This window comes from Silurus aristotelis (genome assembly GCF_946808225.1).
Source record: "Silurus aristotelis genome assembly, chromosome: 12".
Taxonomy (NCBI): Eukaryota; Metazoa; Chordata; class Actinopteri; order Siluriformes; family Siluridae; genus Silurus; species Silurus aristotelis.
The window spans coordinates 25,517,395-25,539,714 of NC_139585.1; the positions used below are offsets into that span (position 1 = coordinate 25,517,395).

At 39.0% G+C, this 22,320-nt stretch overlaps 1 pseudogene across 1 annotated transcript; it reads right to left on the bottom strand.

Moving 5' to 3' along the window:
• Positions 1 to 590: 590 nt before the first annotated feature.
• Positions 591 to 20,888, bottom strand: LOC310734932 (sodium channel protein type 4 subunit alpha A pseudogene; annotated as a pseudogene). Its single transcript, XR_014538182.1, has 3 exons — positions 20,533 to 20,888; positions 844 to 1,141; positions 591 to 734 (listed from the first exon to the last, which is right to left on the bottom strand). The product of XR_014538182.1 is annotated as a sodium channel protein type 4 subunit alpha A pseudogene (transcript).
• Between the last annotated feature and the right edge of the window lie 1,432 nt (positions 20,889 to 22,320).

The following is a 22,320-nucleotide window of genomic DNA, read 5'->3' on the forward strand; positions in this document are numbered from 1 at the left end:
TGTACGTATAAGACATTTTCAGATGTAAAAATATTACAAAATATTATTTCAGAACAGTATACAGTAGTAGTAGTTTCTTTCGGCTTCTTCCGTTAGGGGTCGCCACAGCGGATCCTCCGCACGTTTGATTTGGCATATGTTTTACGCTGGATGCCCTTCCTAACGCAACCCTCCCCAATTTATCCGGGCTTGGGACCCCAATTTATCTGGGCTTGGGACCGGCACTGAGAGTGGCTGGGGATGGTTCCCTGACCGGGAATCGAACCCGGGTCGCAGCGGTGAGAGCGCTGCATCTTACCCACTAGACCACCAGGGGACCTATACAGTAATAGTGCATAATTTATAGAAAATGTTCAATTAAATCCAGTGTTGTCTGTCCTAACACTAGTAATGTCTAAAACTCTACAGATTATTATTTTCAGATTTATATTTTAATAAAAAAATTGACTGATTACAAATATTATATATATATATATATAAATATATATATATATATATATATATATATATATATATATATATATATATATATTTACTATATAAAAACTTTAAAGAACAATTGAGGTAATGAATGAAAATAAAAGTTGAGGTCATTCTGAGGAACATAAAGGATATGAATGTATGAGAATTCTGATGGCGGCTCTTCTTACGAGGTTAAATGGGCTGATACAGTAACAGGATGACTCTGCATTAAACCTGTAGATCGTGTTGCCTTTGGTGATTACAATAAACGTCTGAAACAGTAACAACATAACTGAAATGAATAAAATAAGACTGCTTAACCTTTTCATACAGAGTGTTGTAGCTACTTTTGAAAGCGAATTGAACAATCCAAAGACTGACTTTTTGCGCTTTGTAGAAAGGGTCTAAGTCTTCCAAAGGGGTGTTGAGCATGTCGTCCGGTGGATCTCCGTATATCATGGGTAAAGACTTTCCTGCCTCCAAGTCACTGCTAGGTGCCGATGGCTCAGCCTCTGGCGCCATGCCCTCTGCTTCCTTCCCGGATTTCCTCTCCTCAATGAGCCTCTCGATCTCGGCCAGTGATTCCGGAGTGAAGCGGCGAAACGCTTCGGGGCCTGTAACGGGGACCATCTTCGCATTGCGAAGATACACAACCTCACTGAGGAATCTCTACCTTGAGCTGTCCAAGAGGACACAAAGACAGATTTGTAACTTTAGCATTTGAAATTAAGAAGCATTTCACAAAAATAATTAACGCTAATTACTTTTATTATGGATCTTATCCACTGTCAACTAGACTTCTATCTGGTTGTATAACCTTTTGCTACTCATTTGAACAGCTTCTTCAGTCTGATGAGAAGGATGTTACAGGATGTTAAAAATTCATGAAAGGATCTTACAAATTTGTGGAATCCTGCCAAATTCCCTCAGGCAGATTTTACATTTCATAACATTTATCATTCTACATATGCTGTTTCTCCATCATTTAACATTTAAAGGCTAGAGCATAAACTAGCTGGTGTTGAATCTATAATGATCTCAAGTTAATTTATTACTTTCTTTCGACTTCTCTTATTAGGGGTCGCCACAGCAGATCACCTATATTCGTGATCCGCATGTTTGAGGTGGCACATGTTTTTACGCTGGGTGCCCTTCCTAACACAACCCGCCCCATTTACCCAGGCTTGGGACCAAAACTAAAGGTGCACTGGCTTGTTCAACCCTAATGGTTGGGTTTGGTTCCCAGACCGGGAATCGAACCGGGGCCACGGCGGTGAGCGTGCCAAATCCTAACCACTAGACCACAAGGGAACCCTTCTCAAGTTAATTTATTAATATCTTTTTCTTCTTCTTCTTCTTTCAGCTGTTCCCATTAGGGGTTGCCACAGCAGATCATCCGTCTCCATACCACCCTGTCCTCTACATCTGCCTCTTTCACACCAACTACCTGCATGTCTTCCCTTACCACATCCATGAACCTCCTCCTTGGCCTTCCTCTTTTCCTTCTACCTGGTGGCTCCATCCTCAGCATTCTTCTACCAATATAATTCATGTCCCTCCACCGCACATGTCCAAACCATCTCAATCTCGCCTCCCTCACCTTGTCACCAAAACATCCTACATGCGCTGTCCCTCTAATAAACTCATTTCTAATCTTGTCCATCCTCGTCACTCCCCACGAAAACCTTAACAACTTCAGTTCTGCTACATCCAGCTCCGCCTACTGTCTTTTACTCAATGCCACTGTCTCTAATCCATACAACATCGCAGGTCTCACCACAGTCCTATAAACTTTCCCTTTCATTCTTGCAGATACTCTTCTATCACAAATCACTCCTGTCACTCTTCTCCACCCACTCCACCCTGCCTGCACTCTTTTCTTTACTTCTCTAACACACTCTCCATTACTTTGCACTGTTGACCCCAGGTACCGGAGTGGTGCGGTTAGAGTAAAAAAAAGGTGGAGAAGGTGGAGGAGTTCTACCAATATAATTCATATACCAACTCCTCCATCTTCTCTACCTTTTTTTCCTGTAACCGCACCACTCCACTGCCCTCCCTCTCATTCACACACATGTACTCTGTCTTACTCCTACTGACTTTCATTCCCCTTCTCTCCAGCGCAAAGCTCCACCTCCCCAGGCTCTTTTCAATCTGCTCACTACTCTCACCAAAAAATCACAATATCATCCGCAAACATCATAGTCCAGGGAGACTCCTGTCTGACCTCATCCATCAACCTGTCCATCACCACTGCAAACAGGAAAGGGCTCAGGGCCGATTCTTGATGCAGTCCAACCTTCACCCTGAACTAATCTGTCGTTCCTACTGCACACTTTACTGCTGTCACACTGATCCTCATACATGTCCTGCACCACCCTCACATACTTCTCTGACACACCTGACTTCCTCATACAATACCACAACTCCTTTCTTGGCACTCTGTCGTACGCTTTCTCTAAATCCACAAATACACAATGCAATTCCTTCTGTCCTTCTCCATACTTCTCCATCAACATCCTCAAAGCAAATAAGGCTCTTTCCCATAACTTCATGGTGTGACTGATCAACTTAATTCCCCTGTAGTTACTGCAGGTCTGCACATCTCCCTTATGCTTAAAGATCGGTACCAGCACACTCCTTCTCCATTCCTCAGGCATCCTCCCACCTTCCAGAATCTTGTTAAACAATCTGGTTAAAAACTCCACTGCCATCTCTCCTAAACATCTCCACACTTCTACAGGTATGTCATCTGGTCCAACAGACTTTCCACTCTTCATCCTCTTAATCGCTGCTCTCTTTTCCTCCTAACTGATCCTATCCACATCCTGCTTCACTAACTCCACATCATCCAACCTTCTCTCTCTCTGATTTTCCTTATTCATCAGCTGCTCAAAATACTCCCTTTACCTTCTTAACACACTCTGCCTGTCCAATCGGTACAAATCCTCCCTTAGTGTCCAAACTCTCATACAGCTCCTCATATGCCTTTTCCTTGGCTTTTAGCCACATGTCTCTTTACCTGCTTCCGCATCTCCTTGTACTCCTGCCTACTTTTCTCATCACTCTGCCAATCCCACTTCTGTTTTGCCAACCTCTTTCTTCTGCACTTCCTCATTCCACCACCATGTCTCTTTGTCTTCCTTTCTATTTCCTGATGTCACACCAAGTACTTTTCTAGCTGCCACCTTCATCACTCCTGCAGTAGTTAATCAATCATCCAACACCTCTTCACCACCACCAAGCCCCTGTCTGACCTCTTCCCTGAACCTCACACTACACTCTTCTTCCTTCAGTTTCCACCATTTTATTCTTCTTACAGTTCTCACTCTCCTCCTCTTCTTCTTCGCCTCCAAAACCATCCTACAGTCCACCATCCAATGCTGTCTAGCTACACTGTCCCCCGCCAACACCTTACCATCTCCAATCTCCTTCAGGTTGCATCTCCTGCATAGAACATAGTCCACCTGTGTGCACCTTCCTCCACTCTTATATGTCACCCTATGATCCTCCTTCTTCTTAAAATAAGTGTTCATCACTGCCATTTTCATTCTTTTAGCAAAATCTACCACCATCTGCCCTTCTACTATCCTCTCCTTAAAACCATACCTACCCATCACCTCCTCATCAAATCTGTTCCCTTCACCTACATGCCCATTAAAGTCTGCCCCAATCACCAATCGTTATTTCCTAAGTACACCATCTACCACTTCATCTAATTCACTCCAGAATCTTTCCTTCACCTTCATCTCACAGCCGACTTGTGGACCATAGGCACTGATGACATTAATCAGCATCCCTTCAACTTCCAGCTTCATGTTCATCACCCTATCAGAAACTCTCTTCACCTCCACTACACTCTTATTGTACTCTTCCTTCAGAATCACCCCTACACCATTTCTCTTTCCATCCACACCATGATAGAACAATTTAAACCCACCTCCAATGTTTCTGGCCTTACTCCCTTTCCACTTGGTCTCCTGAACACACAACATATCTACCTTTCTCCTCTCCATCATATCAGCTATTTCTCTCCCTTTACCAGTCATAGTACCAACCCGAACCTCCACTCTCCTTCACTTCTCGTTTTCCTGCTATCTCTGTAGACATCTTTCTCCTCTCCTTCTCCTCCTTCGGCCAACAGAAATTTTTATTTGTGATCCACATATTTCATTTGGCACATGTTTTACGCTGGATGCCCTTCCCTTCCTCGCAACCCTCCCCATTTACCCGGGCTTGGGACCGGCACTAAGAGTGCACTGGCTTGTGCCTCCCCAATGGCTGGACTAAGTTAATTTATTAATATAAATAATATAATAAAACTGAATTTATATTTAACTACACATTTTTATTCATTTTGCTGTTGGTTTTGTTTAAAATAGTAAGCAAACTGATGTTTTTCTAACCCTTTCACAAACCTTTTGCTGGATCCACTACAGTTCGCATACATAGCTATCAGATCTGAGGGCAGGAATGTAGACATGTATGCCTAATATATTCAAATGGAATTTAATAAAAACCTGAAGTTTTCTTGTTCTAGGAACCACAGGGATGAGTGATAAGGATTGTGATTACATAAAAAAGCCAACTTGAACATCAAATTGAATTGAATTGGTGGGCAGAATGGCTGTAGTTCCAAAAGGAGTTATCTGTTAATACAGTGTATTAGTGTATGGTGTCCTGTAGACCAACATGTATAAGGTGAGAACGAGTGGAGAGCTTGTATGACAGAAATATTCATTGCAAATAGCGCATCATATATTACTGTCTAGGGTTTCTATGCAAGATTTCAGCATGCATTGGCATAAACAGGGGGCGACTTAGGTCCCAATGTAAAACTCTTTTCACGGTGTTCATTTAAACAGGAGAAGAAAAAAAAAAAAACATTTTATCCTGTGATTTATCATTTGATCATTTGTAATTCTCACTTTATTACTTTATTACTTAATTTTTATAAAAAAATTTTTTTTTTTTTCATGTCGACACTTAAAGTGGTGGGATCCTTGGGTCACTGTTGGAGACCTTTTCCCACACCATGACATAAATCTACAATTTCTACTAGTACAAAGCATGTCTGCATCTACTAGCTTCTAAACAGTAAAGTGAAGAGCACCAAAGTCTACTCTTATGTATACTGTAGTAACAAAAGTACAGAGAATCACAGAGAGAGACAAGAAAAATATTAAAACATTATTTTAAAATGTTGTGTTTTGAATATGTTTTAAATATTTTAAATGTAGATCTTAAACAATGCATACGTGTCAAAACTAAGAGATTGTATAATCAGAAAATTTTATGCAGGCATAGGATTAGTGGCAAAACAGTACATTTGGTCTGACATTAAGGGCATGCACAATTATATGCAAAATTTCACTACATTTTAGTGACTAACTCGAAAGAAAAGAGTTGTGAAGAAAATTGAATAAGTGAAGTAGTGTCAAAAACAGTTTGCCATTTTACTAAATTTAGCTAAGAAAGAACGTACAGTATACAGAACATTTTGGGATAGAGGTTAATGATATTCATTCCCATACTGTACCTAAAGAAATCCAATATTTAAAAAATAGGCACTCATTCTTTTTCAGAAGATTTGAATGACATGGCTCTGGCTTATATAAATGGTAACTTCCAGCAGCCCTTTATATTTCTATTGGAATTGTATTATGTGCACTGTCATTGTGAGATCAGTGACATTGGTAGAAATCAACCATAAAGCTTAGCCTTCATTACATGTTTCTCAAGTGGCAAGTTAAGTGTTGATCTATGTGCACTATGACCTATTAAAACCCGATGCCTCACTACCAACCCTTCTACAGCACACTGCAGTCAAATCTTTGAACAGTAAACCCACTATAAAAGTGTCAGGGTAATGACAAAGTGCAAAAGGGGGATAAAAGTCGGATTACGAGTGGACCCCAAGACTAATGATATGGCATTTATAAGAATTACTTATTAGCTAGCAGGAATCATGCATACTATATCTCATATTATATTAGCAAAGTCCAATAAAAAATTGTAGGAACTTCCTAACTATGTGTAATTCAGTTATATTTTCAGTTCCACAGAAAGTAGGATATGCCCAATAAATCTAAAAGTATAAAATGATGTGCATGACGAGGACTGTGCTGAAGTCATTATGTATAGACGGTGTCAGTTCAAGCATACATGTACATAACCTAAGTGTGTGGGGTCTAAAGGTGCACAAGCCTTTCCGTAGGATTCAATCTTTCTTTAGAGGCCAGGCACACGATCAGTATCACTCCTATACAGAGAATCTATTGGGACACACATATACCTACACACAGATAAGTTGGCCTCCCAGCTGCCATGGGCCATCAGTGATGGGGTTCGAGTTACAGAGGCGCGATGACTTGGCTCATTCCTGCCTCCCAAAATCTATACTCTTCGATCGACATCACAACACAATTCAACCTGCATTACGCTCAGTTACACGCTTGCACAAAATTGTGGGCATGTCTGTCCACCCATTCCCTATTCCCAAAAAAGGGCTCACATATGGTATCCCCCCCTCCCCCACATGTCTGCTTGTCCGATCTGTCTCCTATTGCTGCTTCGGAAGCTCGTGCCAAGGATGAAGGATCCTCTCTGCCATTTTCCCACCACTATTAGACTACAGCGTTCCATTCCAGGAGGCATGGCAGTGAATAGCATATGATAAGACAGAAACACATCCCCCTTCTTCCATTTTATTTCCTCGTATTCCGGGGCCTCTTTTACACCCTGCTTCTTAAAATACAGAGTTATTCAGAAAGAATGAACCGATTCTATTACGCAATATTTTATTAAGGAAATGTAATACAAAAAATCCAGCCAAGTCACATGTATTATACTCACATTCAACTTTGATAACTCCTCTTTCAAATGGTCACTGACTCATTCCATGACGATGCTTGAGAACTGAAGTAATGCGTCATGATATTGGTTCATTCTGTTTAAAAAACCCTGTATATATCTGGAAAATCTTAGGGACTTAATGGAAACGTAATGAAATGCTGGAATTTTTGCGCAAAGTTTGTGACAAACGTAAAGATCAAAAGCTAATCCTATGGGGGCGAAACAAATTTTCTCATTGAAAACTCGTTCGTGGCAGGATGAAGTGGGCACAATGTTCCTTTTCATTTTTATTAACAAAATTCCAGACTTTTCCAGACTCAAATATGCAGACTTCCCTTACAATATTTTAAGACCATATTTAACATCTGTAATAATGATTTAAAATGTTTAAATTAAAACATGCCTTGAAACAACTCTGATGTATGTCAGACAAATCTGATGTTTTCCATGTGTTTAGTCACATGGTCGGGGGAGCTGTACTGTCATGGCAACTGCTGCCTCACAACTGTGCGGATTCAGTCTAGCTCAGATCTTTTGGCAGAGCTTTTTTTGTTCAGAGCAGTACAGGGACGTGAGCGTTTCAGACTTTTCAGTGTTGATTAACTTTCAAGAAACAAATGAAAACAACAGTGTGGACACGGAGAATTTTTTGAATGTTAAACGTCGTTTTCATATCCAGATTAGTATCCAGATTAGTGTAGACATAGACAATTTTTTAGTCTAGAAAACTGAATAGAGCAATAGTATGAAAACACACATATTTTTCAATGCTTAGTGTTTTTTTTTCCCCATACTAATCTATTCCTGGAAATCACAAAAAAAAATTCCATACTTTTTCATACTTTTTCAAAATGTGTATGAACCCTGTGGGCATTCTAAAACATTCGAATTAATTTGAGTCAGTTATAATTCAATTCAATACAGATAACACGGTTATCAAGTTGTATAAATTGTGTGTAAGTTATGTGTAAGTAATTATAATGAAATTTGTTCATTGCAATTGTTAATCCCTAATGAGCAAACCTGTGGCAAGAAAAAAAACCCTGAAATAGCATCAGAAAGAAACCTTGAGAGGAGCCAGACTCAAAACCCATCTGAGTGGCACCGAATGTCGGTTCGTTGCAGTTCCATTGTTGAGGTGTGCAGTAATAGGTGTTCATGGAACATGTGGTCCTGAGCCATTGTAGTAAACTTGAGTTATTAATTACAGTCCAAATCCATCTTCATGTAATACCCTCTGTTGACATGCTAACATTTCTAGATGCACAATTTCTAGATTGTCCTATACGTCTTGACAAAAATGTGTAAAAATCCTATTAGCATGCTGTTAAGATCATAGTAGGAGACTATCATGACTGTACATTAAAAATCGCATGCAATGCAGCTGAAAACAATAGCAACAGTAACCTAGCTAAAACAAACTAGCATGGAGTATTCATAAAACAGCAAAGAAACAGCATTATTATCCCATTAACAGAGAGTTTCCTGACGGTAAATTGAGTTCCTGACAAAGAAAATCTCAATTCTGAATCTCATTTTTAGACAGAAATGCAGCATCCTTGTCACTGTATCATAGCTGTTTGTCCGACTGCTACAATTACGCAGTATTTTTAGATCATTGCATAAAAAAAACATGTAAATGATTCTGTGCTGTGAACGCTCTGGACAAGGGCGTCTGCTAAATACCGTAAATGAAAATGAAGATGCTTTTTCAAGTTCCTATAGCCTGAGAGCAACAGTGTAAGGTATTTAATCTATTGTACTATCATTCTTTTGCCTACTTTCTAGTTTATTTTGTATAAAATCTATATAACTTTGACTCTCTACTCAACTATATTTAAGAGTTAGTATATGTACTTTTTCACCCCACTATATTTTAATTGATATTGAGCATCACCAATGACATTTTGCTTCTCTGTTGAAAATGTCATTAACACCCCACTACCCACATCTGCTGCCATCACCACTCCAGCACCATTTTCAGTCCAAAAAGAGCTTGAATCATTTCCATAAAACTTTGAGAACTTATTGGTGTTGAATAAAAAGATCTCTGAGAGGTCCATCAATTTACAGTTTCTAAATATTTGGTTTTATTTTATCCTAATTATTAAATTTTATTTGTCCATTAAATGATGGTTCTAATACTTTGTGACATGATACTGTCATTTTTGTCACACTTTTTAAAACATTGCTTGTTTTTTCTGCCGTGTTGAAGAAGCTGTTGTGTTGATCTTAATGTTGTTAATGCAGTGTTTAGGTGTACAAGTTGATTTGTATTTTAGTAAATAAAACCTAAAAATAAAACAGCTTTTCACTAACATGTCTCGGTGTCAAGGACTAGTGCATCTTTGAGCCTACGTTCAATATGAGTTAAAATACTGTTCAAATCAAATATGTGAGGACTTTTTCTCAAGTCATATTGCAATTGATGATTTGTTTGCTGTATTTCCAGTATTGGTGAAGTTTTACAGAAAGGGAACTACACTTTTATTCAAGTAGGATTTTGAGGTACACCACCGCTTGAGATTAAGTTTTTCTAAGTTTTTTATAAGTTGAGCTTGGATTAAATCTTCTTTATAGCTGCTAGGCACTCTCTACATATTAAGGATTTTAAAAGCCAAATTGTGCACATCCAAACACACTCTACATGTACACACAGGGCTTTCATTTCATAGGATTCATTTCTTATCACATTTTCTTTCATATGTGACCCTTCTCTATGGGGCCCAATCTGTGCCAGGAAAATACCTTTACAGCATGACAAAACAATGTACCACTAAGAGGCACATGGAATACATTTCTATTGTGCACAAAACTGTTTATAAAATCCATCCACAGGAGAGTCTCCTGAGCACCATATCTCAAGTAAAGCATGAATGAAATACTCTTTAATATATAAATAATTATCACTGTAATCAGGAGATTAACTGAAAATATTTAGGAATTGATACAAACACCATTGAAAGATGCAGGCCAAGAAACAGCTGGCTGCTCAGAGACAATGCTCACACAATGTATTATATATAAGTCCAGAATAGTCACAGGGCTTAATTTGCTCCCTAGGCAAGATTCATATTGTCACCAGAGTGACTTTAATCTGAGCAGGTGAGGGTTATGGGCCTTTCTCAAGACCCTAACAGTGGCAGCTTGGTGGTGGTGCTGAAATTCAGACTTTCAATCCAGAGTCCAATGCCTTAACCTCTGAGCTACCACAACCTACATTGTCAACTAGCTACGATCGCACCTCTGATCAACCTTATAAGCTAAGATATTGCCTCTGTGCTCAATATAAGATACATACAATATTTTTGTATACCAACAATGCATACACTCCGTAGACATTACAGTTTGTGTAATGCACACTGAGCTGTCGTATCCTGTAGAAACCAGTCATAATTATTACTGACCTTCTCCCAGTAGCATGACTTAACCAGGAAAATGTATCTCATCTAAAGAAAGATGATACTACGCCCATCTCCTGCTAATTTTCCATTACAACTCTCACCACACACACTTACACACATACGCTCTTGCAGTTACACTGTGTTCATATCTTGAAAAATTCATATTTTACAGCATTTTTTTGCAGGATATTCTTGATATAGTGATCTAGTTGAAAAAGACATATAGAGATGTATAGAGACAGCTAAAAATCGTTACATTGAACACAGTGGATATACTGCCAAGATTTAAATATACTTAATGCTACTGAAGTAAATGCGTTTACAGCATCTTAAAATAATCCTCCTTACACAACGATTCCTCCTTTACCGTGTCAACAGTATCAGTTCAATGCAAGTCCCTCCTCAAAAAGCATTCAGAGCCTGGCATGCAGAACATGAGCAAATAATATACAGCGCATAGGATAGAATCCGTTCCTGAGGCCTGGTGGCATCTCTAGACCTGCTCTCTTCTGGTCAAATCGTTTGTCATTTACTGTCTCAATGCTTCTTTAGCAAATTTATTAAAATTATTTAGCAAAAAGTTATTGTAAATAATAGTATAAATGGAAAGAGGTGTGGCGTTAACACAATCAAATAGGAGCAAACTAAGCTGAAACTCAGAGTTGAGTTTAGTTTAAATGCTGGTTGGCTTCACTGATAATCTGATAGTGGGAGTGTGAAAGTCATAAACAACTGGCAAGAGATAAGAGTGTGTGAGAGTGGGTAAGAGTGTCGTTTCTGTTTCTTCAGAGTGTGTGTGTGTGTGTGTGTGTGTGTGTGTGTGTGTGTGTGTGTGTGTGTGTGTGTGTGTGTGTGTGTGTGTGTGTGTGTGTGTGTAAACATACAGGCATGCTGGGGTTTTTGAAGCAAAACAAGTCAGTGAAGCAAGATTTTGTTTTTGCAAACAAAAATTTCTAAAGCATAATAACCAAATATACCGAAAAATTTTGGTACAAATACATGAACCGTTACACCCCTCATGTATATATTAATATTTATATATATATATACCGAAATTGTAAAAAACCCTAACTTGAAAACCGAAGTATGTACAGAACCATGAATTTTGTGTAACCTTACACCAATATATATATATATATATATATATATATATATATATATATATATATATATATATATATATATATATATATATATATATGCAGAAACATATAATTTCATGCATACATTCAAGATCATGAACCAGTGACAAAACACTGAATATACATACACACACACACACACACACACACACACACACATATATATATATATATATATATATATATATATATATATACTGTATATATGTATATCCAAGGTATGTCATACTTAGTGCCATGTTCTAAAGCCAGCACACTTCATTACATTACACATTAAAAAATTTTACTTTTTCATAGACCCCTTGCACAGACGTAAGTTCACTTATGGCCTATTCATAAACAGTTATTCGTGTCTGTACCATCATACAACAGCTACACGCTGATTAGGATCAACAAAATGACCTTTAAGATAAGATAAGATGAGATGAGATAAGATAAGATAAGATAAGATAAGATAAGATAAGATAAGATAAGATAAGATAAGATAAGATAAGATAAGATAAGATAAACCTTTATTCGTCCCACAGTGGGGAAATTTCTCTGTTACAGCAGCAAAGAAAAAGAAATGTGCAAATATATAAAAGAATATTGCACTCGATAAGTAATTTTCCTATAAAGCGTAAGCAATCCTAGTTTTACACCTTCCAGAGGTATTTACAGTTTGCTACACAAAGTTTAACCGCTAAGACAAATCTGCAGACTGTATGAAACAGAGTACGAGGTATAAAAAAAATGGAAGACAAAAATAGCTTTAGCTTTACACTAAATTATGCACGTTTACCTGTGTATAAAAATATACACTAATGAATGCATATGATGCAGCTAAACAAACAGCATCAAGTTTATAACCTGCAATGATTCTAGACGATAATGTGCTTTCCTGCAACTATAACAGTATGTTAAGAAAAGGTCAGACTACAATGATACAATTATAATCAAGAAAATAATTTATTGCACTGATATTATTGCACATAAATTGACCAGAATGATACATTATTACATTATACAAGATATGGCATTAAAGTGTGGCATGAAAATCTATAAATACGAGGTGGTATCAAAAAGTTTTAAGTCTAGTTTTGTAACATGCCAACAGATGGCAGCACAACGCTACATGCACAGCCACAGGGGGTACCAACCTACAGTGTCCCAGCAGACATTATACTGTGTACATCGGGAGCTGTGGAACTGGTGCTATTCTGACCACGTGTGTTACCTTTCACCAAGCTCTCCTCACACTTCCAGGAAACATTCCAGAAGAATGCTGGGATTCTAGAATGAGCGCTTGCTGTGCAAGAGGACTATTTTGAAAGTTATAGTGTGTAAACATAGATCAATAACATACTTTCTTGTAAACAGAGCTAGTCTCAAAACTTTTTGATACCACTTTTAGTATATTGATGTCTATATCATATATCTACATATCAAGTCATTAATGTCGCTTTGTTAGATCAATTGAAACAAACATGAGCAAGTATAAATCTTTTAAATCTGTGTCTTCAGGTTTATTCCACCTACTGCCCACATTAAGCTAACAAAGACGTGGGGACTCGCTTACTGATCACATGCACATCCCCAGTGAAAGAAACCAAAAACCAACGCCTTCGGTGTCCGAGAGCATGTGATGCTCCGTACTCTAGCACACGTATGCACTAGTATATGAGATCACACTCAGACATAGACTTCCATACATTTCATATATTGGCTGTTATTCTGTTCCACTTTTTTAAACACCCTTAGATCATTTTCCTTTTACTCGCATAGAAGACAAGCATTCATCCTGCATACACTATAAGAACTCCAACTATGTTCATGAGTGCCTGGCTTTTAAGCAATTGTTTAAGCATTATGGCAAAGACGCTGCAGGTTATTATGGTTTAAGAACAACATTGCTGACTAGTGCATTGCGGATTAAGAGCGGAGGAATGGTGGGGTACATCTGAGCACTTTCAACAGCATCAGTCAAGCCTTAAAATGAAGACACCAACTATTTTTAACACCAGCCCGCCTTGGGCGATGGGAAAAAGATATGGACTCTAATAGAGCGCACTCTGTACGCAGCATACACTCAGCACAAGTCTGCCTAAACCGGAGAACGCCAGGGTTTAAATGTCTGTTTCCTTAGTATATAACTTGGGCAAAAGTGGAGTCAAACTCCAAATGTGTGTGTGTCTGCAAGAGAAAGAGACACTGTTAGTTTTTTAGTGTCTCTATTTAATAAATGTATCCAATTTTTTTTCAATTCTAAGCAAATATAAGCAATATTTACTTGCGCAGACATGTTTGAACAACATTCAACGAATAAATAGTAATCATAAATAAATTCTAATGAACAACACATTAATTGAGCTCCAGGTTTCGAGAACTTTACCAAAAGTCTCCCCATCACAGCAAATAGTGCATCAGCAGCAGATACTTTACCTTGCACACCTGATTGATATTTCCACAAAATGTACTAGTCCTTTTTTTCGGTCTTCTGTAAAAGAGCTGAAGTTCTCAGCTGAAGTCTTCGCTGTTGTGTTCTCAAGGCCACAGCAATCTCCTTCACAGCTGCTGCTGACGCAGAAGCAGCTCGAGTGAAACCTGAGAGTCGCCTCAGGTAGTGAAGCTCCCGATCAGCAAGCTTACTAAATAATCTGGTTAAGCAGCAGCAAGGATAATAATAATAATAATAATATAATAATAATAGTTAATAATTCATTCATATCTGTATTTGTATAATTGCAATCAAATCTAATAGAAACATGCAAGATATATGATTTATAATTACGAGAAGCAGAAGAGTCACTCACAAATACTCACAAAAAAACATCTTGTCTTTCCGTACTCATATGTTATAAATGTACCATTAACAATATTACTGTAGGCTGTCTTTTAGGAAACTGTCCTCATTGGTGCTGATGCAAAGAAAAAGATCAACAACAACTAAAATGACAGCAATTTCTCTTTTTTTCTCAATTCTCAAAAGGTATTAGACTTTAGGTCCGAAGGTCATAAGTTCAAATCCCACCCACACCAAGCTTACTGTAAATTTATCTCATTCGTTCAACAGAGCAGTTATGGGGTTAAGGGTTTTGCCCATCCTGGGTCCCTGAGCAAAGCCCTTAACCCCATATTTGCTCTGCTGTATGAATGAGATAAATTTACAGTAAGTTGCTTAGGATAAGGGTTGCCAAATGTTATAAATGTCTCTTTTTTGCTCTACTTCAAATAAAGTATGTTCCAACGTGTGGGTTTTCGTACTAGTTATGGCCTAGGATTGAATAAAACAACACAATAAGAACTCAGTCCTGCGTCAGCACATTCAATAATCACCTTTATATTACACATTTGAGGCCAATAGCACCATCTTTTGGAAACAGACAACATTGCACAACGCTCTCAATTATTTATTTTTTTCATAGCTCTTCATGGACCATCTTTACACTTGTGCATTTATATATCAAATCAGGTGCAAATTTCAGCACTATCCAGCTGCTGCAGTGGGACCCTTAAGCAATGTCCTTAACCCTCAATTCCTCAACTGTATAATTCACATAACTAAGGCGCTCTGGATTAGGGGCATCTGCAAAAATGCCATAAATGTTACTGTGGCAGCAGCACAGTGTAGAAAATCTATTCACGTAATGTCCCCGAAATGAATAAAAAAAACATTGGGGAGGAACAAAGGGCTAGATTGAAACTAGGAAAAGGCTATGAAACTGAAACAAGTAGAAACTTACTTACATTGCTTTTAGCAAGATAGTGCCTAAACTAAGAGCAGCAGAAAACAAGAACTTAACTAATGTGGTTAATGAGTAAAAAAACAAAAACAAAAAAAAAACAGGTGTGCAACAAAAACTCAGAAAACAGAAGTGACAACAAAAAAGCCATTTAAAAAAAATGTGCACAAGGGTGCTCTGGAGGTGGTAAATAGTGCCCTCTCGTGGTCTGAAGGAAAAATATACAAGCTATCCATAACACCTGAAAATGTCTTCTTATTTTTGTCTTATTTATAGCCTTTAGGGTTGCACAAGCCAGTGAACTCTTAGTGCCGGTCCCAAGCCCAGATAAATGGGGAGGGTTGCATTAGGAAGGGCATTCAGTGTAAAACATGTGCCAATTTCAAATATGCAGATCACAAAAGAGAAATTCATACTGGATCGGTCGAGGCCCGGGTTAACAATGACCGCCACAGGTATTGTTAGCCAACAGGGTACCGGTGGAAATTAGGCTACTGTTGGCCGAAGAAGGAGAAGGAGAGGAAGAAGATGTCTACAGAGACAGCAGGAAAAGGATAAGTGTAGGAGAGTGGAGGTTAGGGTGGGTACTTTAAATGTTGGTACTATAGAGTGAGTTAGATGAAGTGGTAGATTGTGTACCTAGAAATGAAAGATTGGTGATTAGGACAGATTTAAATGGGCATGTAGGTGAAGGGAACAGAGGTGATGAGGAGGTGATTGGTAGGTATGGCTTTAAGGAGAGGAATGTGGCAAGACAGATAGTTGTAGATTTTGCTAAAAGGATGGAAATGGCAGTGGTAAATACTTATTTTAAGAAGAAGGAGGATCATAGGGTAATGTATAAAAGTGGAGGAAGGTGCACACTGGTGGACTATGTTCTATGTAGGAGATGCAACCTGAAGGAGATTGGAGACTGTAAGGTGTTGTACAGTGTAGCTAGACAACATCAGATGGTGGTCTGGATTGTTTTAGAGGTGAAGAAGGATAGGAGGAGAGTGAAGATGAAAGAAAAATAAGATGGTGGAAACTGAAGGAGGAAGACTGAAGTGTGAGATTCAGGGAAGCGGACAGACAGGGGCTCGGTGGTGTTGAAGAGGTGCTGGATGATTGGGCAACTACTGCAGGAGTAATAAGGAAGACAGCTAGAAAGGTACTTGGTGTGACATCTGGAAATAGAAAGGAAGATAAAGAGACCAGGTGGTGGAATGAGGAAGTGCAGGAAAGAATAGGGAGAAAGAGGTTGGCAAAACAGAATTGGGATCGACAAAGAGATGAGAAAAGAAGGCAGGAGCAGGAGATGCAGCAGCAGGTAAAGAGGGATGTGGCTAAAGCCAAGGAAAAGGCATATGAGGAGCTGTATGAGAGGTTAAACACTAAGGAGGGAGAAAAGGATTTGTACCGATTGGCCAGGCAGAGGGACCGAGCTGGGAAGGATGGAGATGGAAATGTGTTGACTAGTGAGGAAAGTGTGTTTAGAAGATAGAAGGAGTATTTTGAGCAGCTGATAACAGAGGAAAATGAGAAAGAGAGAAGGTTGGATGATATGGAGATGGTAAAGCATGAAGTGGATAGGATTAGTAAGGAGGAAGTGAGAGCAGCAATTAAGAGGATAAAAAGTGGAAAGTCGGTAGGACCAGATGACATACTGTTAGAAGCATGGAAATGTTTAGGAGAGATGGCAGTGGAGTTTTTAACCAGGTTGTTCAACAAGATTTGGAAGGTGAGAGGATGCCCGAGGAATGGAGAAGCAGTGTCCTGGTACTGATCTTCAAGAATAAGGGAGATGTGCAGACCTGCAGTAACGACAGGGGAATAAAGTTGATGAGTCACACCATGAAGTTATGGAAAGAGTAGTGGAAGCCAGGTTGAGAGAAAAGGTAACTATCTGTGAGCAACAGTATGGTTTCATGCCGAGGATAAGCATCACAAACACATTATTTGCTTCAAGAATGTTGATGGAGAAGTATAGAGAAGGTCAGAAGAAGTTGCATTGTGTGTTTGTGGATTTAGAGAAACATATGACAGGGTGCCGAGAGAGGAGTTGTGGTATTGTATAAGGAAGTCAGGTGTGTCAGAAAAGTATTTGAGGGTGATGCAGGACATGTATAAGGACAGTGTGACAGCAGTGAAGTGTGGAGTAAGATTGACAGACTGGTTCAAGGTGGAGGTTGGACTACATCAAGGATCGGCTCTAACCACTTTCCTGTTTGCAGTGGTGTTGGACAGGTTGAGATGAGCTTTGAATATGAAGCTTGCAGATTATATTTTTATTTGTGGTGAGAGTAGGGAGCAGGTTAAGAAGAGCCTGGAGAGGAGGAGGTACACGCTGGAGAGAAGGGAAATGAAAGGCAGTAGGAGTAAGACAGTGTACATGTGTGTGAATGAGAGGGAGGGCAGTGGAGTGATGCGGTTGCAGGAAAAAGAGGTGGAGAAGGTGGAGGAGTTCAGGTATCTGGGATCAACAGTGCAAAGTAATGGAGAGTGTGTTAGGGAAGTAAAGAAAAGAGTGCAGGCAGGGTGGAGTGGGTGGAGAAGAGTGATAGCAGGAGTGATTTGTGATAGAAGAGTATCTGCAAGAATGAAGGGGAAAGTTTATATGACTGTGGTGAGACCTGATATGTTGTTTGGATTAGAGACAGTGGCATTGGGTAAAAGACAGGAGGTGGAGCTGGAGGTAGCAGAGCTGAAGATGTTGAGGTTTTCGTTGGGAGTGACGAGGATGGACAAAATTAGAAATGAGTTTATTAGAGGGACAGCCCATGTAGGATGTTTTGGTGACAAGGTGAGGGAGGCGAGATTGAGATGGTTGTGCAGAGGAGGGACATGGCGTATATCAGTAGGAGAATGCTGAGGATGGACCCACCAGGAAGGAGGAAAAGAGGAAGGCCAAGGAGGCGGTTTATTGATGTGGTGAGGGAAGACATGCTGTAGGATCTCAGTTGCCAAAAAGTCAGACTGAACGACAGTTAAAAACTGATGCACATAAGAAAAAGACTTTTCAGAAGTTTTACGTCACTAATCGATGACCCGCCTTCTCTTGCTAATGGTAGCTTAGCAGCAAACAAAAACAATCTATAGAGTTAATTTTGTTAATGACATGCTTCGATTAAAAGAACGTCATACAAACATTCCTTTTTCCTTAATAACTCAAAACGTTTCTTTTCTTGCTGTACTGTCCACCCAGTCATCGTAGGAGAACTCACACTGCAGAAAAGAGTCTGAAATTTTCTGATACTGCCAGAATTTAATGTCAAACCAGCAAACAAAAACTACAGAGTTTAGCCTAGGATTATACACCAATCAGGCATAACATTATAGTCACCAATCAAGCATAGCATTATGACCACCTGCCTAATAATGTGTTGGTTATCAGTCCTTTATCGATAATTGCCTGCTTTGTTTACCTATTACTGCTTGTTATGGATGCAGGTAGGCGGGTCTTTATTTTTCACCAAGTTTAGTTTTGCTTTTCAATTTTCAATTCAATCATCTTTCTTGCTGCCCAATTTAACACAAAACATTTGTTAGCCCACATTTCACACAGATGTAGGATCCCTATTATGCTCTCTCTTTTGCTCTGGCTTAGTTCACAACCAGTGCTCATCCATGTCCTCGCCTTGCACATACCCCCACCCACCTGCAGATTGTATCCGAGGTTGAGGATATATAACTATATAATGGGGATGCACCTACTCATGAACCAAGCCCAGATTCCATCCAATTGCTCACTAGTTTACTATTAGTCCTGCCCCTCTCAATGATCTACAAACAGCCCAGACTGTGCCCATGCAAATTATTACTTTAAACAATATATCAAAATAGACAGTGGTGTACAATGCATGTGGGCAGAGGATTATATCCATAAGTCGCTGAGATGCCAATGGGGTCATGTCAAACACAGCGGAAAAGCCCATTAGAGTTTTGCCAATATCGCTTTCTCTAAAATCATTTTTTAGAATTCACTCAGAACCAGATCAAAACAACTTTGGGCACTAAGATCGTCAGAGTGGATCAGTCACCATAGGACTTCTCGATTACCCCATAACCAGCATTGCCATGAGTCGATTATTTTTTCCTGTCCTACATGCCCATCCTTGGAATAATGACAAATGTACCCAATGATTTTTAGGGTCCTTGTAGTTATTTTAAGTGTCCTATATCACTCAGAAAAACATAGCAATAATAATAAAAAAAAATAATAGGGTGACAAAGTAGAACGGCATACGACTGGATTTGTTGAACATTCATTGTACATGTTTAAAGGCATGCTACAGAGTCTTGCCAAGTCTTAAAGCAGGGGTGTCCAATCTTTTCCACAAAGCTCATTGTGGGTGCAGGTTGAAATGAAAACCTGCACCCACATTGGCCCTTTGTGCAAAAGATTGGACACCCCTGTCCTCCAGTGTCTCACCTGATGTAGGTCTGTCCATAGCTTATAGGTATGGTGTCCTTCATCTTTTTCTTTTGGTTGCACCCATTAGGGGTCACCACAGCAAGTCACACTATATTGCCAAAACTTTGCAGACACCTGACCTTTCCTGCCATATGTGGTTCTTCTCAAAACTGTTACCACAAAGCTGGAGGCCCAGGATGATGTCATATAAACAAATTTTGTGTTTATTTGAACTTGGAAAACCAAACCTGTTACAGCATGGCAATGCCCCTGTGCCTAAAGTGTGCTCCGTGAACATATGGTTTACATCTTCTGCTATAGAGCTCTGATCTCAACCCTACTGAACACCTTTGGGATAAATTGGAATACTGACTACACCCCAGGCCTCCTCACCTGAAACAGTAACTGACTTTACTAACACCCTTATGGCTGATAAACACAAATGTCCAGAAGCACACTTTAAAATCGAGTGGACAATCTTCCCAGAAGATCGGAGGAAATTATAAGAGCAAAATGGTGCTAAATGTGGAATACAATTTTTAAAAAGCACATACCATACATGACCAGGTGTCGCAAACTTTTGGCACTCCATGACACTCTGTCCTCAACATCAGCTTCTTTCAAAACAGCCACTTGCATGTTTTCCCTCACCACATCCATAAACCTCCTCCTTGACCTTCCGCTTTTCCTCCTGCTCCATCCTTAGCATTCTTTTGCCAAAATTTCCCATGTTACTCCTCTGCACATGATGGAATCCTCTCAATCTAGTCTCTCTCAACTTGTCTCTACCTTTGTCTCTGTGAAATAAATCGATGTTTGAATAACTTTGCATAGCAAACAAGATCACCTGTGTGTCTAAGCAGAGGAAAGTGCTCAGGCTACCACAGAAATCAAACTGATTATTTCACATTCCAGTACTTATTCCTTAAAATAAGTATTTGACACTTAATTACTGATCTGAGATGTAATTATAGTTAAAATATGTTTACATGGTGGTGCACTGGCATTAATGGCATTGTCAGTAGCATTCCAGCCTTACAGCACAACAGTCTCAAGGTCCTTCCTAAACTTGAGTAAGTGTCTGTGCTGACTTTTGCATGTTCTCCATGTCTGTCTGGGGTTATTTTGGGTTCTCCAGGGTTTTTCCTTGTTTAGAATGAACCAATAGGTTTTTTTTATTCAAAACTAAACTTTTTACACATGGGTCCTCTCATTTCCAAATGTTACATAAGTAAATAATTACGTAATGTTTACTAAATCAACATCAATATCATGATTTATTTTCAGAAGATATATCGTGATGTCGACATAGATTTGCATTAGGAATAACGTGAAGATCTCAAGTCTAATCGCATAAGGTCATGCATAACTCTTCAACATGCACGCTATATAGAACACACTATATAGTCCACCATCCTGGGAAAAATGGCATGGCATGGCTAGGACAGCTCCACAGATCAAGTTCCTCTGCAAGAATGCTTATTTTCTTCACTCACTCTTCGCTCATAAAACTAGGAGCTACTAACCATATAGACTGTATAAGACTGTAGAAAGAACATTTACTTATAATCTTATACTCTAGTACTCATGTTAGTTCTCACTCTCCAGTTTTCTGTATTGTTGAAAGATTTATGATCAAACTTTTGATGTCACCCAAATGAGGATGGGTTCCCCTTTTGAGTCTGGTTCCTCCCAATGTTTCTTACTTATAACATCTAAGGAAGTTTTTCCTTGCCACAGTCGCCATGGCTGCTCATCAGGGATAAGTGCACACCGTTCACCTTGACTGTTGATTTCTGTAAAGCTGCTTTGAGACAATGTCTGTTGTGAAAAGCGCTATAGAAATAAACTTGACTTGACTTGACTTGACTCACATATGTACATGCTTATTTGACAGGACTGCATCTTGTGTGCTCTTGTTTATTGTCTTTATTCTTTAGGGAATAAATAGGAATAATATGAACATTTTACCACATTTTATTTGAAAGAGAAAGGAAAAAGTAGACAAAAATACAGCAATATCAAGGTCAGCATGGCAAAGATGACAAAGATTTAATAGTTTGTCTGCTCAAGTCTATTTTTGTGTCCCTTCGAAGACCTTGTTGAATCGTTTGATTAATAAGTACATTCTGTATGCCCTCCGTGTCCCAATTCTTTTCGGGTTTATACATAAAGCAATAAACGAAATAGGAATCTCCATTTCACATTTACGTCTTCTGTTTCTATCATCTGCAGTGCTCTGTAGACATATGAGAAAATAATGTGGAACATTGTATTCCCCCTGATGTGTGAAGCCAACAATATATCACTTTCAGTCAAAGGTCAAAATGCTGGCAAAAATC